Source organism: Cibotium barometz, chromosome 8 (assembly GCF_041138505.1).
Source record: "Cibotium barometz isolate CiBa-2024 chromosome 8, ASM4113850v1, whole genome shotgun sequence".
In the NCBI taxonomy this organism is placed as follows: Eukaryota; Viridiplantae; Streptophyta; class Polypodiopsida; order Cyatheales; family Cibotiaceae; genus Cibotium; species Cibotium barometz.
The window spans coordinates 2,368,898-2,379,220 of record NC_141053.1 but is presented as its reverse complement, the minus strand read 5'-3'; positions in this window follow the sequence as shown (position 1 = coordinate 2,379,220).

Here is a 10,323-nt window from a genome sequence, read left to right as displayed (position 1 = left end):
CAAATTCATGCGAGGTGGGGTGCTACCTAAGAATGCTAGTAGCTATTAGTGTATTTAGGTGCTAGGAGTACATGTTGGTCATGTTGGTAGCTACCTCCTTGCATTGGAAGCTTCCGGTTAATGCCGATAGCTCTTGACGCATCCCAGTACAACCTAAACATTCCCGTAGCTACTTGCATGCACCAGGAGCTCTGAATGCATGTCGGGTTCTCCCAATGCATGCCAAGTTCTACCTAAGCATGTTTGTAGCTACTAGCATGTATCGAGAGCTCCGAGTGCATGTCGAGTGTTGTCGGTGGCTACCAGCATACATTGGGAGCTCCCAGTAAATGTCGGTATCTCCCAATGCATACCTAAGCATGCTCGGTGGTGCTACTAAAGCATGCCCATAGCTATCGGCATGCACGAGGAGCTTGCAGTGTATGTCGGGTGATACATGCATGAATTGGGAGCTCCGGGTGCATACTTGTAGCACCCGCAGATGATGTTGCCTAAGCATGCTAGTACAACCTAAGCATGCATAGGATCTCCCAATTCACGATGCGGGGTGCTACCTAAGCATGTCGGTAGTTATCAGTGCATGCCTGGTACTATCGGTGCATGCCGATAGCTACCCTCATGTATTGGGAGCTCGTGGTAGCTTCTGATGCATGTGGGTTTCTACCAATGCATATGCTGGTATGCACCTAAAGCTCCCAATGCATGTTGAGTACTACCTAAGCACGCTATAGCTACGGCCATGCAATGGGAGCTCCGAATACATGCAGGGTGCTACTACCTAAGCGAAAATAGCTATTGTAGCTATTGGCATGCATTTAAATTGAGAGAGCAATTAAAATTATGTTGATGTGTAGGGTGTATTTATGTCAAAATTACATCATGTTTTTAAGAATATTTTATTCCAAGTGGGCAAAAATTTATGGAATGAAGTCAAAGAAAGCCTAATGGAGTATATAGAAAAGTCTTATGATGCTCTATTTATAAAGGGGGAGGGAAATTTGCTCAGGATTGTGGTTTCTTAGTTGAAATTATAGATTGCTAATTTACAAAACAAATTGGAAATCATCAGTTAGAGTGGAACAATAGGTTTTCCCAAATGGTATGCGCAGACGTGCAAACATATATTAGTATGACTGAAGAAAAGCTGGTTCCATTTGAAGAACACAAATCCAATTTTTTTGGGATATTTTGCATCAAAGTGCAAAAGAAGATCGGAGGAAAACAAACAATTACCTAAGAATGCTAGTAGCTGTTAGTGTATGTTAGGTGCTAGGAGTACATGTTGGTAGCTACCTCCTTGCATTGGAAGCTTCCGGTTTAATGCCGATAGCTCTTGACGCATCCCAGTACAACCTAAACATTCCCGTAGCTACTTGCATGCTCCAGGAGCTCTGAATGCATGTCGGGTTCTCCCAATGCATGCCAAGTTCTACCTAAGCATGTTTGTAGCTACTAGCATGTATCGAGAGCTCCGAGTGCATGTCGAGTGTTGTCGGTGCCTACCAGCATACATTGGGAGCTCCCAGTAAATGTCGGTAGCTCCCAATGCATACATAAGCATGCTCGGTGGTGCTACTAAAGCATGCCCATAGCTATCGGCATGCACGAGGAGCTTGCAGTGTATGTCGGGTGATACATGCATGAATTGGGAACTCCGGGTGCATACTTGTAGCACCTGCAGATGATGCTGCCTAAGCATGCTAGTATAACCTAAGCATGCATAGGATCTCCCAATTCATGATGCGGGGTGCTACCTAAGCATGTCGGTAGTTATCAGTGCATGCCTGGTACTATCGGTGCATGCCGATAGCTACCCTCATGTATTGGGAGCTCGTGGTAGCTTCTGATGCATGTGGGTTTCTACCAATGCATATGCTGGTATGCACCTAAAGCTCCCAATGCATGTTGAGTACTACCTAAGCATGCTATAGCTACGGCCATGCAATGGGAGCTCCGAATACATGCAGGGTGCTACTACCTAAGCGAAAATAGCTATTGTAGCTATTGGCATGCATTTAAATTGAGAGAGCAATTAAAATTATGTTGATGTGTAGGGTGTATTTATGTCAAAATTACATCATGTTTTTAAGAATATTTTATTCCAAGTGGGCAAAAATTTATGGAATGAAGTCAAAGAAAGCCTAATGGAGTATATAGAAAAGTCTTATGATGCTCTATTTATAAAGGGGGAGGGAAATTTGCTCAGGATTGTGGTTTCTTAGTTGAAATTATAGATTGCTAATTTACAAAACAAATTGGAAATCATCAGTTAGAGTGGAACAATAGGTTTTCCCAAATGGTATGCGCAGACGTGCAAACATATATTAGTATGACTGAAGAAAAGCTGGTTCCATTTGAAGAACACAAATCCAATTTTTTTGGGATATTTTGCATCAAAGTGCAAAAGAAGATCGGAGGAAAACAAACAATTGCATTGATAGAATTAGACATCTTTTTGTAGAGGAGTTTCGATTCTCTATGCCAACTGGAGTGATGTCAGAAAATGAGTTGGTAAAGAAACAAGATACAAAGGAAAAATTTTTAAAAGAATTTGATACAATAATAGATCTAGAGAAAATGAGCAAAGTGATTCAGAATCTATCTTTGATTTAGATATGAAGGATGCTGAGAATGAAGAAAAATGGAACCGATAAAGTGGAAACATGTTCTAAAATTGAGAAGAAGTTGAGCTGATGAAGGGGGAAAGTAGTTTGTGTGAGACAAGTCTATTTAAGAAATTTTCACTTTCAAACTTAGAATATTCTATTTTGGCTAGTAAATATGTTGCTTAGCTTTTTGAATTTTTTTGTTATAGCCATGGTCCAAGTGTGGTAGCAGAGGCATATGAACTCAGTTTTATAGGCATCCTTGTTTTTGATGATTTTGATGTTACATATGATATCCACGTGGTTTTTGATATTGAAAACTTTACAACCAATGTGTATACAGGTAAGCCATCAAGTTTTGACGAGTTTGGACATGTGGGTCCTACTAAGATAGTCAAAAATGTGAGCAACAAGGTAAGCTACAAGTAGTGTACAACACACAAAGTTATCATTTTCACTTGGTCTGCACAACCAGAAGAGGAGTGCTATTGGAAAGCTCACATCATGAGGGTCTAGTAGATATATTGGACTATCAATAGGTCAAAACAAAACCAAGGTGTCTCAAACCATCTAGAACCATGGTCTAGGTGGCAGCATAGGCATGGGGGCTTATGGGGGATTATAGAAGATGACATCCACATGATTTTTGATACTAGGATACGTACACCCAATAAGTATGCAAGTGAGCCTTCAAGTTTTGAAGAGTTTGGACATGTGGGTCTCACTAGGATAGGTCAAAACAATGAGCAATAGGGTAAGCTACAAGTAGCGTACAACACACAAAGTTGTCATTTTTAGCACAACTAGAATAAGACTGCTATTGGCAAGATAACATCATGAGAGTCTAGTAGACCTATTGGACTATCACAAGGTCAAACCCTAGGCAACCCAACAACCCTATTTTTTATGATATCCACATGGGCTTTTATATTCGGGTGAGTATACCCAATGTGTATACAAGTAAGCCATCAAGTTTTGAGGAGTTTGGACATGTGGGTCCCACTACTCAAACATGCCAAAACATTCCACCAGCAGCAGCAACAGGACAAGCTACAAGAAGTAGTGCTGCACAACAAGCAAAGTTGTCATTTTCACCAAGTCCGTCCAACCAGAATAATCGTGCTATTAGCAAGCTGACATCACCAGAGTCTAGTAGATATATTGGACTATCACCAGGTTAGACCTTATGTAAAACCAAGGTGTTTGGACCCATCTAAAACCATGGTCTAGGTTGTAGAAGAGGCATGAGAGAAGTAGTTTACAAAACCGCTGTTTTTGATGATTTTGATGTTACAGATCACTTACCCATACCTACCTACATGCATTGGGAGCTCCCAGTGCATGTCGGTATAACCTAAACATGCCAATAGGCTACCGGCATGCACAGGGAGCTCCCAACTCATACCTAAGGATGCAAGTATCTACTGGCATGCATCAACAGCTCCCTATGCATTTCGGATGCTACCGGTGGCCATCGGCATGCACCGGAAGCTCCAAATTATTCTTGGGTGCTCCCAATGCATGCTGGTAGCTACGGGCATGCACCAAGAGCTCCCAATGCATGCCAATAGCTACCTCTATGCATGTTGATTGCTACTGACTCTTTTCATTGTTTACACTCTTGATTTTTAGAAAATGGAGTAGATTAGAAATATTAGAATTCAAATTGGCACCAAGAGCTCCCAATTCATGTTGGGTGCTACCTAAGCAGGTTGGTTGCTACCGAGTGCTACCTAAGCAGGCCGTCGGCTTTCACCGGGTGCTATCGGGTGCTACCCTGTGCTACCTAAGCAACCTAAGCAGGCTGTCGGCTTTCATCAAGAGCTCCCAATGCATGTTAGGTGCTACCTAACAATTTCGGTAGCTACTAGCATGCACCAGGAGCTCCCAATGCATACACCGGGTGGTACTAGTGCATGTCGATAGCTACCGATATGTACCAAGGGCTCCCAATGCATGTTGGGTGCTACCAGTGCATGCCGATAGCTACCGGCATGCATTGGGATCTTCTGATGCAAGCGTGCACCGATAGACCCATCGTGCAACAAGGGCTCCCAGTAGCTCCCACCGATGCATGATGTGAAATGCTACGTAAACATACCCGGACAACCTAAGTATATCAGTAGGAGCATGCGTAAAACGAGAGCTCGCAATGTATGCCGTGTGCTACCCATGTTAGCATAGCCTAGCTAACATGAGGGAAAACACATGCTCCTACACACGTAGCCATGGAGTACACATGTACACATGAGCTTGGTGTAAGAGACATGGATCAAGGACAAGATAAATATACGAGCAAAACATCATGGTGCATTCCATATCCATTATCTTGTGTATAATTTGCATACAAGAGTCATGTACAATTTTCATACAAGAGGGGATTTATATAGCCATCCAACTATGTGACTCCTGGGATACCCATGTGACTATTGGGCTTGCATAACCTCCACAAGATTGTAGCTCCCCACTACCCCTCTTGTAACCACTTCTTGTTTTAATGTCCAAATCCCACAACTCATTAGCCTAAGCTTATGCTAGTAATTCTAGGGGGTGTTCACACCAATCAACAACCCAAGCATGTTGATATCTACTGGGTGAACCAAGATCTCTCAATACATGCGCGGGATGCATATTGGTAGCTCCGGATATATGCCGGAGCCTACCTAAGCAATGCATGCCCGATGCTATCTAAGCATGCTAGTAGATATGTCAATGCATACCGGTAGAGCTATTAATATGCTGGTGGTTGTCGTTGCATTGGTAGCACTCGCTCTCGATGCATGCATGTAGCCACCGGCATGCAAGCTCCCAATGCATGTTGGGTGCTACCAATGTATGACAGTAGCTATTGTCATGTACCAAGAGCTCCCAATGCATGTCGGCGGGTGCTAACTAAGCATGCCAGTAGCTATCAATGTATGCCAAGTGCTACCAATGCATGTCGAGTGCTAACTAAGCATGCTAGTAGCTAGTGCATGTCGAGTGCTACCAATGCATGTCGATAGCTCCCGAACTACTTAAAAGCTACTGGCAACTAGCTCGTACTACTTAACACACACTAAGAGGAATGCTTACTAGTTGTGAAACTAGTGCTTAACATTTGCATAATAGCTGGTAACTATCTCGCACCTACGTCTCAATAGCTGAGATGAATGTTTACTGGTCTTAAACTAGTTGCCACATGTTTAACAGTAAACACAAACACACATAACTAAGCTCTAACGAAGCCTTCCACAGCGTGCACCTGGAGTTCCCAATGCAGGCTAGGGTACCACTAAAGCATCCGCGTAGCAATTAGCATGCAGGAGATCCCAATGCATGCCGATTCAAGCATGCTGGTACCAACATGCACTAGGAGCTTCTACCTAAGTATGCTGGTAGCTACTATTGGCATGCATTGGCATTGGGAGCCAAGTGCTACCAGTAGGTTATCGGCATGCATTCAGAGCTCTCGATGTGCATGTCGGTAGCATGTTGGATGCTACCTAAGCATGCTGGTAAGCGTGTAGGTAGCTATTGGCATATGCATTGGGAGCTCCCAATGCATGATAGGTGCTACCTAAGTAGGCAGATAGCTACCAACATGCATTGGGAGGTCCCAATGTATAAGGGGTGCTGCCTAAGAAGGCCGGTTAGTACCAGCATGCACCAAGAGCTCCCAATGCATGGTAGGTTCTACCAAAGTAGTGGAGTAGCTATCGGTGTGCATGGGAGCTCCGATTGCATGTCGGGTGCTACCTAAGCACACCGGTAGCTAATGGCATGCATCCAGACGCGACCTCCCCATGCATGTTGGGTGCTACTCAAGCATGCCGGTTGCACCGAGAGCTCCCAATGCATGTCGGGTTCTACCAGTGCATGGTGGTAGCTACCGCCATGCACTGGGAGCTCCCAGTGCGCATGCCACGTGCTCCTGTTGATGCATGCCAGGTGCTCCTAGTGCTTAGGTAGCTACGTGGTATGCACTGAGAGCTCCCGAAATTCTTAGGTAGCTCCCGAAATTCTTAGGTAGCTACCGAATACATGGCGTGTGCTACCTAAGCATGCTAGTAGCTAGCAATGTGCACACTGGTATCTCCCAATGTATGCTGATAGGCACCTAAGTATGTCAATAACTACCCGCATGCACCAGCATGCGAAGATAGCATGCGGCATGCACTAGGTAGCTACTTAAGCATGTCGGGAGATCTCCATACATGCTAGGTAACTATCTACGCATGTCGGGTAGCTACCTAAGCATGTCGGGTAGCACTAGGTAGCTACTTAAGCATGTCGGGTAGCTACCTAAGCATGCCGGTAGCACCGACATGCATTGAGATGCCATAGGGATGAAGCCTCATCCACCATACAGGTTAGACAATGCCCACCGATGTCCACACTCAAGTTCCTAGGAGTATCTACCGAGAGAGCATTCTAGATGCAGAGAGCTAGACAATTGAGACCGACAAGATAGAGAGCACACTCCCCTCGTTGTCAATCTCAAATCTGAGAGATACTCTAGAGACACTGGAGTACTTTCGGAGGAGAGGTGAATTTTGAGGAGCTCTACATATTTGTTAAGAGAGCTAGGTATTCACTCTCCAAGATGAGTTAATGCTTGTGCATATATACATACATAAGCTCATGTATATGCATAAGTTTATGCTTGTGCATATACATACATAGCCTCCTAAGCATATATATACTTGTGCGCAATAAAAAAGCAACACAAATACTTCAAAAAGCAATGCATGTGCATGCTTGTACAAAAGATTTAGCTCATGTACATGCATAAGCTTATGCTTGTGCATAAACTTACATAGCCTCATAAGCACATAAATACATAAGCTTATGCTTATGCTATATGTGTGTAAGCATAAAAAGCAATACAAAATCAATCATAGCCTCATAAGCACATACATACATAAGCTTATGCTTTATGACATATGTGCATGCATAAAAACAATACATGTCCTTTAATATGCATGAAAAACATAATTAAACCAGTAAATTTACATGAAAAGAAGCCTTACTATCGCGTAGGCCGAAGCTTCTTCTTTCGTTGCTCCTCTACAACCACCGCTTTACTACTTGTTGGAGGTGCACCTCCGACCCTAGTTTCTGATTTTTGTATGGTGAAGGGAGCTTCTCTTGTGATTGGCATCTCTCTCTCATCATGTCTATTAATGCTCTTAGATCTCCCCCGCGATAGTGGCATCATGCATGGTAGTCATTGAATGTCTCAATGTGTGTCCGTCTAGACCCCAAGTCTTGCAATATTTGGGTGAGGAGAACAAGCAAGAGTTGCTTTCTTGGGTCCATGTGAGAAAGAGTAGATAATAGAGATTGGCAAAACAATATATGAAAGAGAGTAGAGGCAATCTCTTGGCAAGCAAGAGAGAAACCCTAGGCAAGTAAGATACATCAAGAGGCAAATCCTAGGCAAGCAAAATATAGCAAGAGCAAGAAAAAGGATAAAATAGTAGAGCAAATAGAAAAAGCAAGAGCACAAGGCATAGAAAATATGAAATGGCAATTTCGAGCTTCAAGCGATTAAAAGCATGTGACATTTAACATCACAAATCATGTATTTATTATTAATGTGATATTAAAAGTCACATCAATAAGTGACGTTTAACGTCACAACACAAAAAATCTCTCTCAAAAACGGACCCTCTCCTACCAAAAAAATAATTTGCCATCTACGTTATCAATGATGCAATTTTTATAACATTAAGCGGCGTCAGCCCAAAACGTCATTTTTTTCGGACGTTTAAAACCTCTCGCCACTTGGAGAAAAAAAATTATCAAATTCTCTTGTTATTTGAGTGCATGGGTGGGTGTGACTCTAGCAAGTGATAGGATGTCAAGAATTGATATTTATTTTTGTACTTCTTGTACCTTAAGCCATTGCTCCACCTTCTACACTCTCTCTCTTGCGTTCTCTTCCCTTTCAAAGACGAATCTATAATCTCTGTAAACCTCACATTTCTGTACTACATTTCTTCTACACTCTCTCTCTTGTGTTCTCTTTAATACATGAACATTGATTGAGTGAGTTATTGTAGCTGTGCTCCCATCAAAGCTAGCACCCCCTAGAACGCAAACAAGCGATGGGTGGCTATGGCAAAAAGGTGAATATATACAGCCACGATAATCTGAACATGATTATACAGTTTGCAAATAGTCTTCTACATGAGCATACAACATGATTAATGCCCCCTACTAGTAGGCAACAAGTGATGGCTTATACGGCCAAAAGGTGAATGCATATGCACCTACGATAAGAACACGATTATACACTTTGCAAATGGTCCTCTATGTCGTATGAATTCGACTTCGTATGCTTGTACTTCTTGAAAAGCCATATAGCCGGCACCACGCATGTGTTTCAAATAACCCTAATTTCAAAATTCTAAATATTTGCTACTACCACCAGAATTGTCCACCCCCTTTTTACAAGTATACATGTTTAGATTTTGAATTAAAGAACCCCGCCCCCCTCCCCCCTCTATAAAGTTGCAATAACTAATAAGAAAATAACATTAACCGATTAAAAAACCGCGCTAAGGTCGAAGGCCGTGCTACGCTTGTCAAATCAACAGCCCACGAACATTTCATCTTTATCACCCGAACCTTATATTGAGCTTTTCTCAAATCATGTTTTTATGATATTTTTCAATTTATTATTATACTGCCTTCGTACTGCATCAGCCCTCTCTCTCTCTCTCTCTCTCTCCGCCTTAGCGATTCAAAAATTTATTCGCTGTCTAGCTTAGCCAAGCGAGTTCGATTCAAAACTCATTCCCTGCTCTCTCTCTCTCTCTCTCTCTCTCCCTCTCTCTCCCTCCAACAGCAGAGAATTGACTCCTCTCTCTCCAACAGCAGAGAACATGTGCATTTTTTAAAAAAAAAGTTTTAAATTTGGAGATTACAGCTCAAGGAAAAGAAATCTAAAGAAGAACAAATCCACCACCTTCGTAAGGAGCTATTACACTCAAACCTTCGAGCGCTTCATTGTACGTAGTAGATGAAATGCATGGTAGACCAGTTACATATTCTCTCTCTATTATTTATTTATGCAGGCCGATCGGGAAAGATCGACGTGGTATAACTACTGTACTACGCGTATTGGAATCGCAGATTCATTTACGCTGTACTACAGATACACACAGACAGAGAACCGAGCTGAATATATAATAATAATCAGCAGCGGCGGTAATAATAATAAAGTGGGAGGCATGGTGCGGGAGGACATGGAGGGGGTGGGCAATATCGTGGAGGACATGGAGGGGGTGGGCAGGATGGTGGAGGACATGGAGGGGGTGGGCAAGGTGGTGGCGGACATGGGTGGTGGCGATGGTGATGATGCCGATGGTGCCCCATCCTCTCGCAAAAACAAACTCAAAAAAAGTGTGTGTGTGTGTGTGTGTGTGTAGCTGGCTGCTGCTGCAATGAGGCGGCAATATATAAAGGCACGCCAACACGTTGCCGTGCTCTACTACAGGCCTTCAGCTCATTCAATACAAAACGGTGGTGGTCGGTGAGTGCATCGCAAAAACAAACTCCAAAAAAGTGTGTGTGTGTGTGTGTGTGTCTCTAGCTGGCTGCCGTGCTCTACTACAGGCCTTCAGCTCATTCAATATTGCATCGTCCTACACGCGGCTTTTCCAAAACGGTGGTGGTGGTCGGTGAGTGCATCACTTCAACTTACCCCTTTCAAGCTCAACAAACGTTT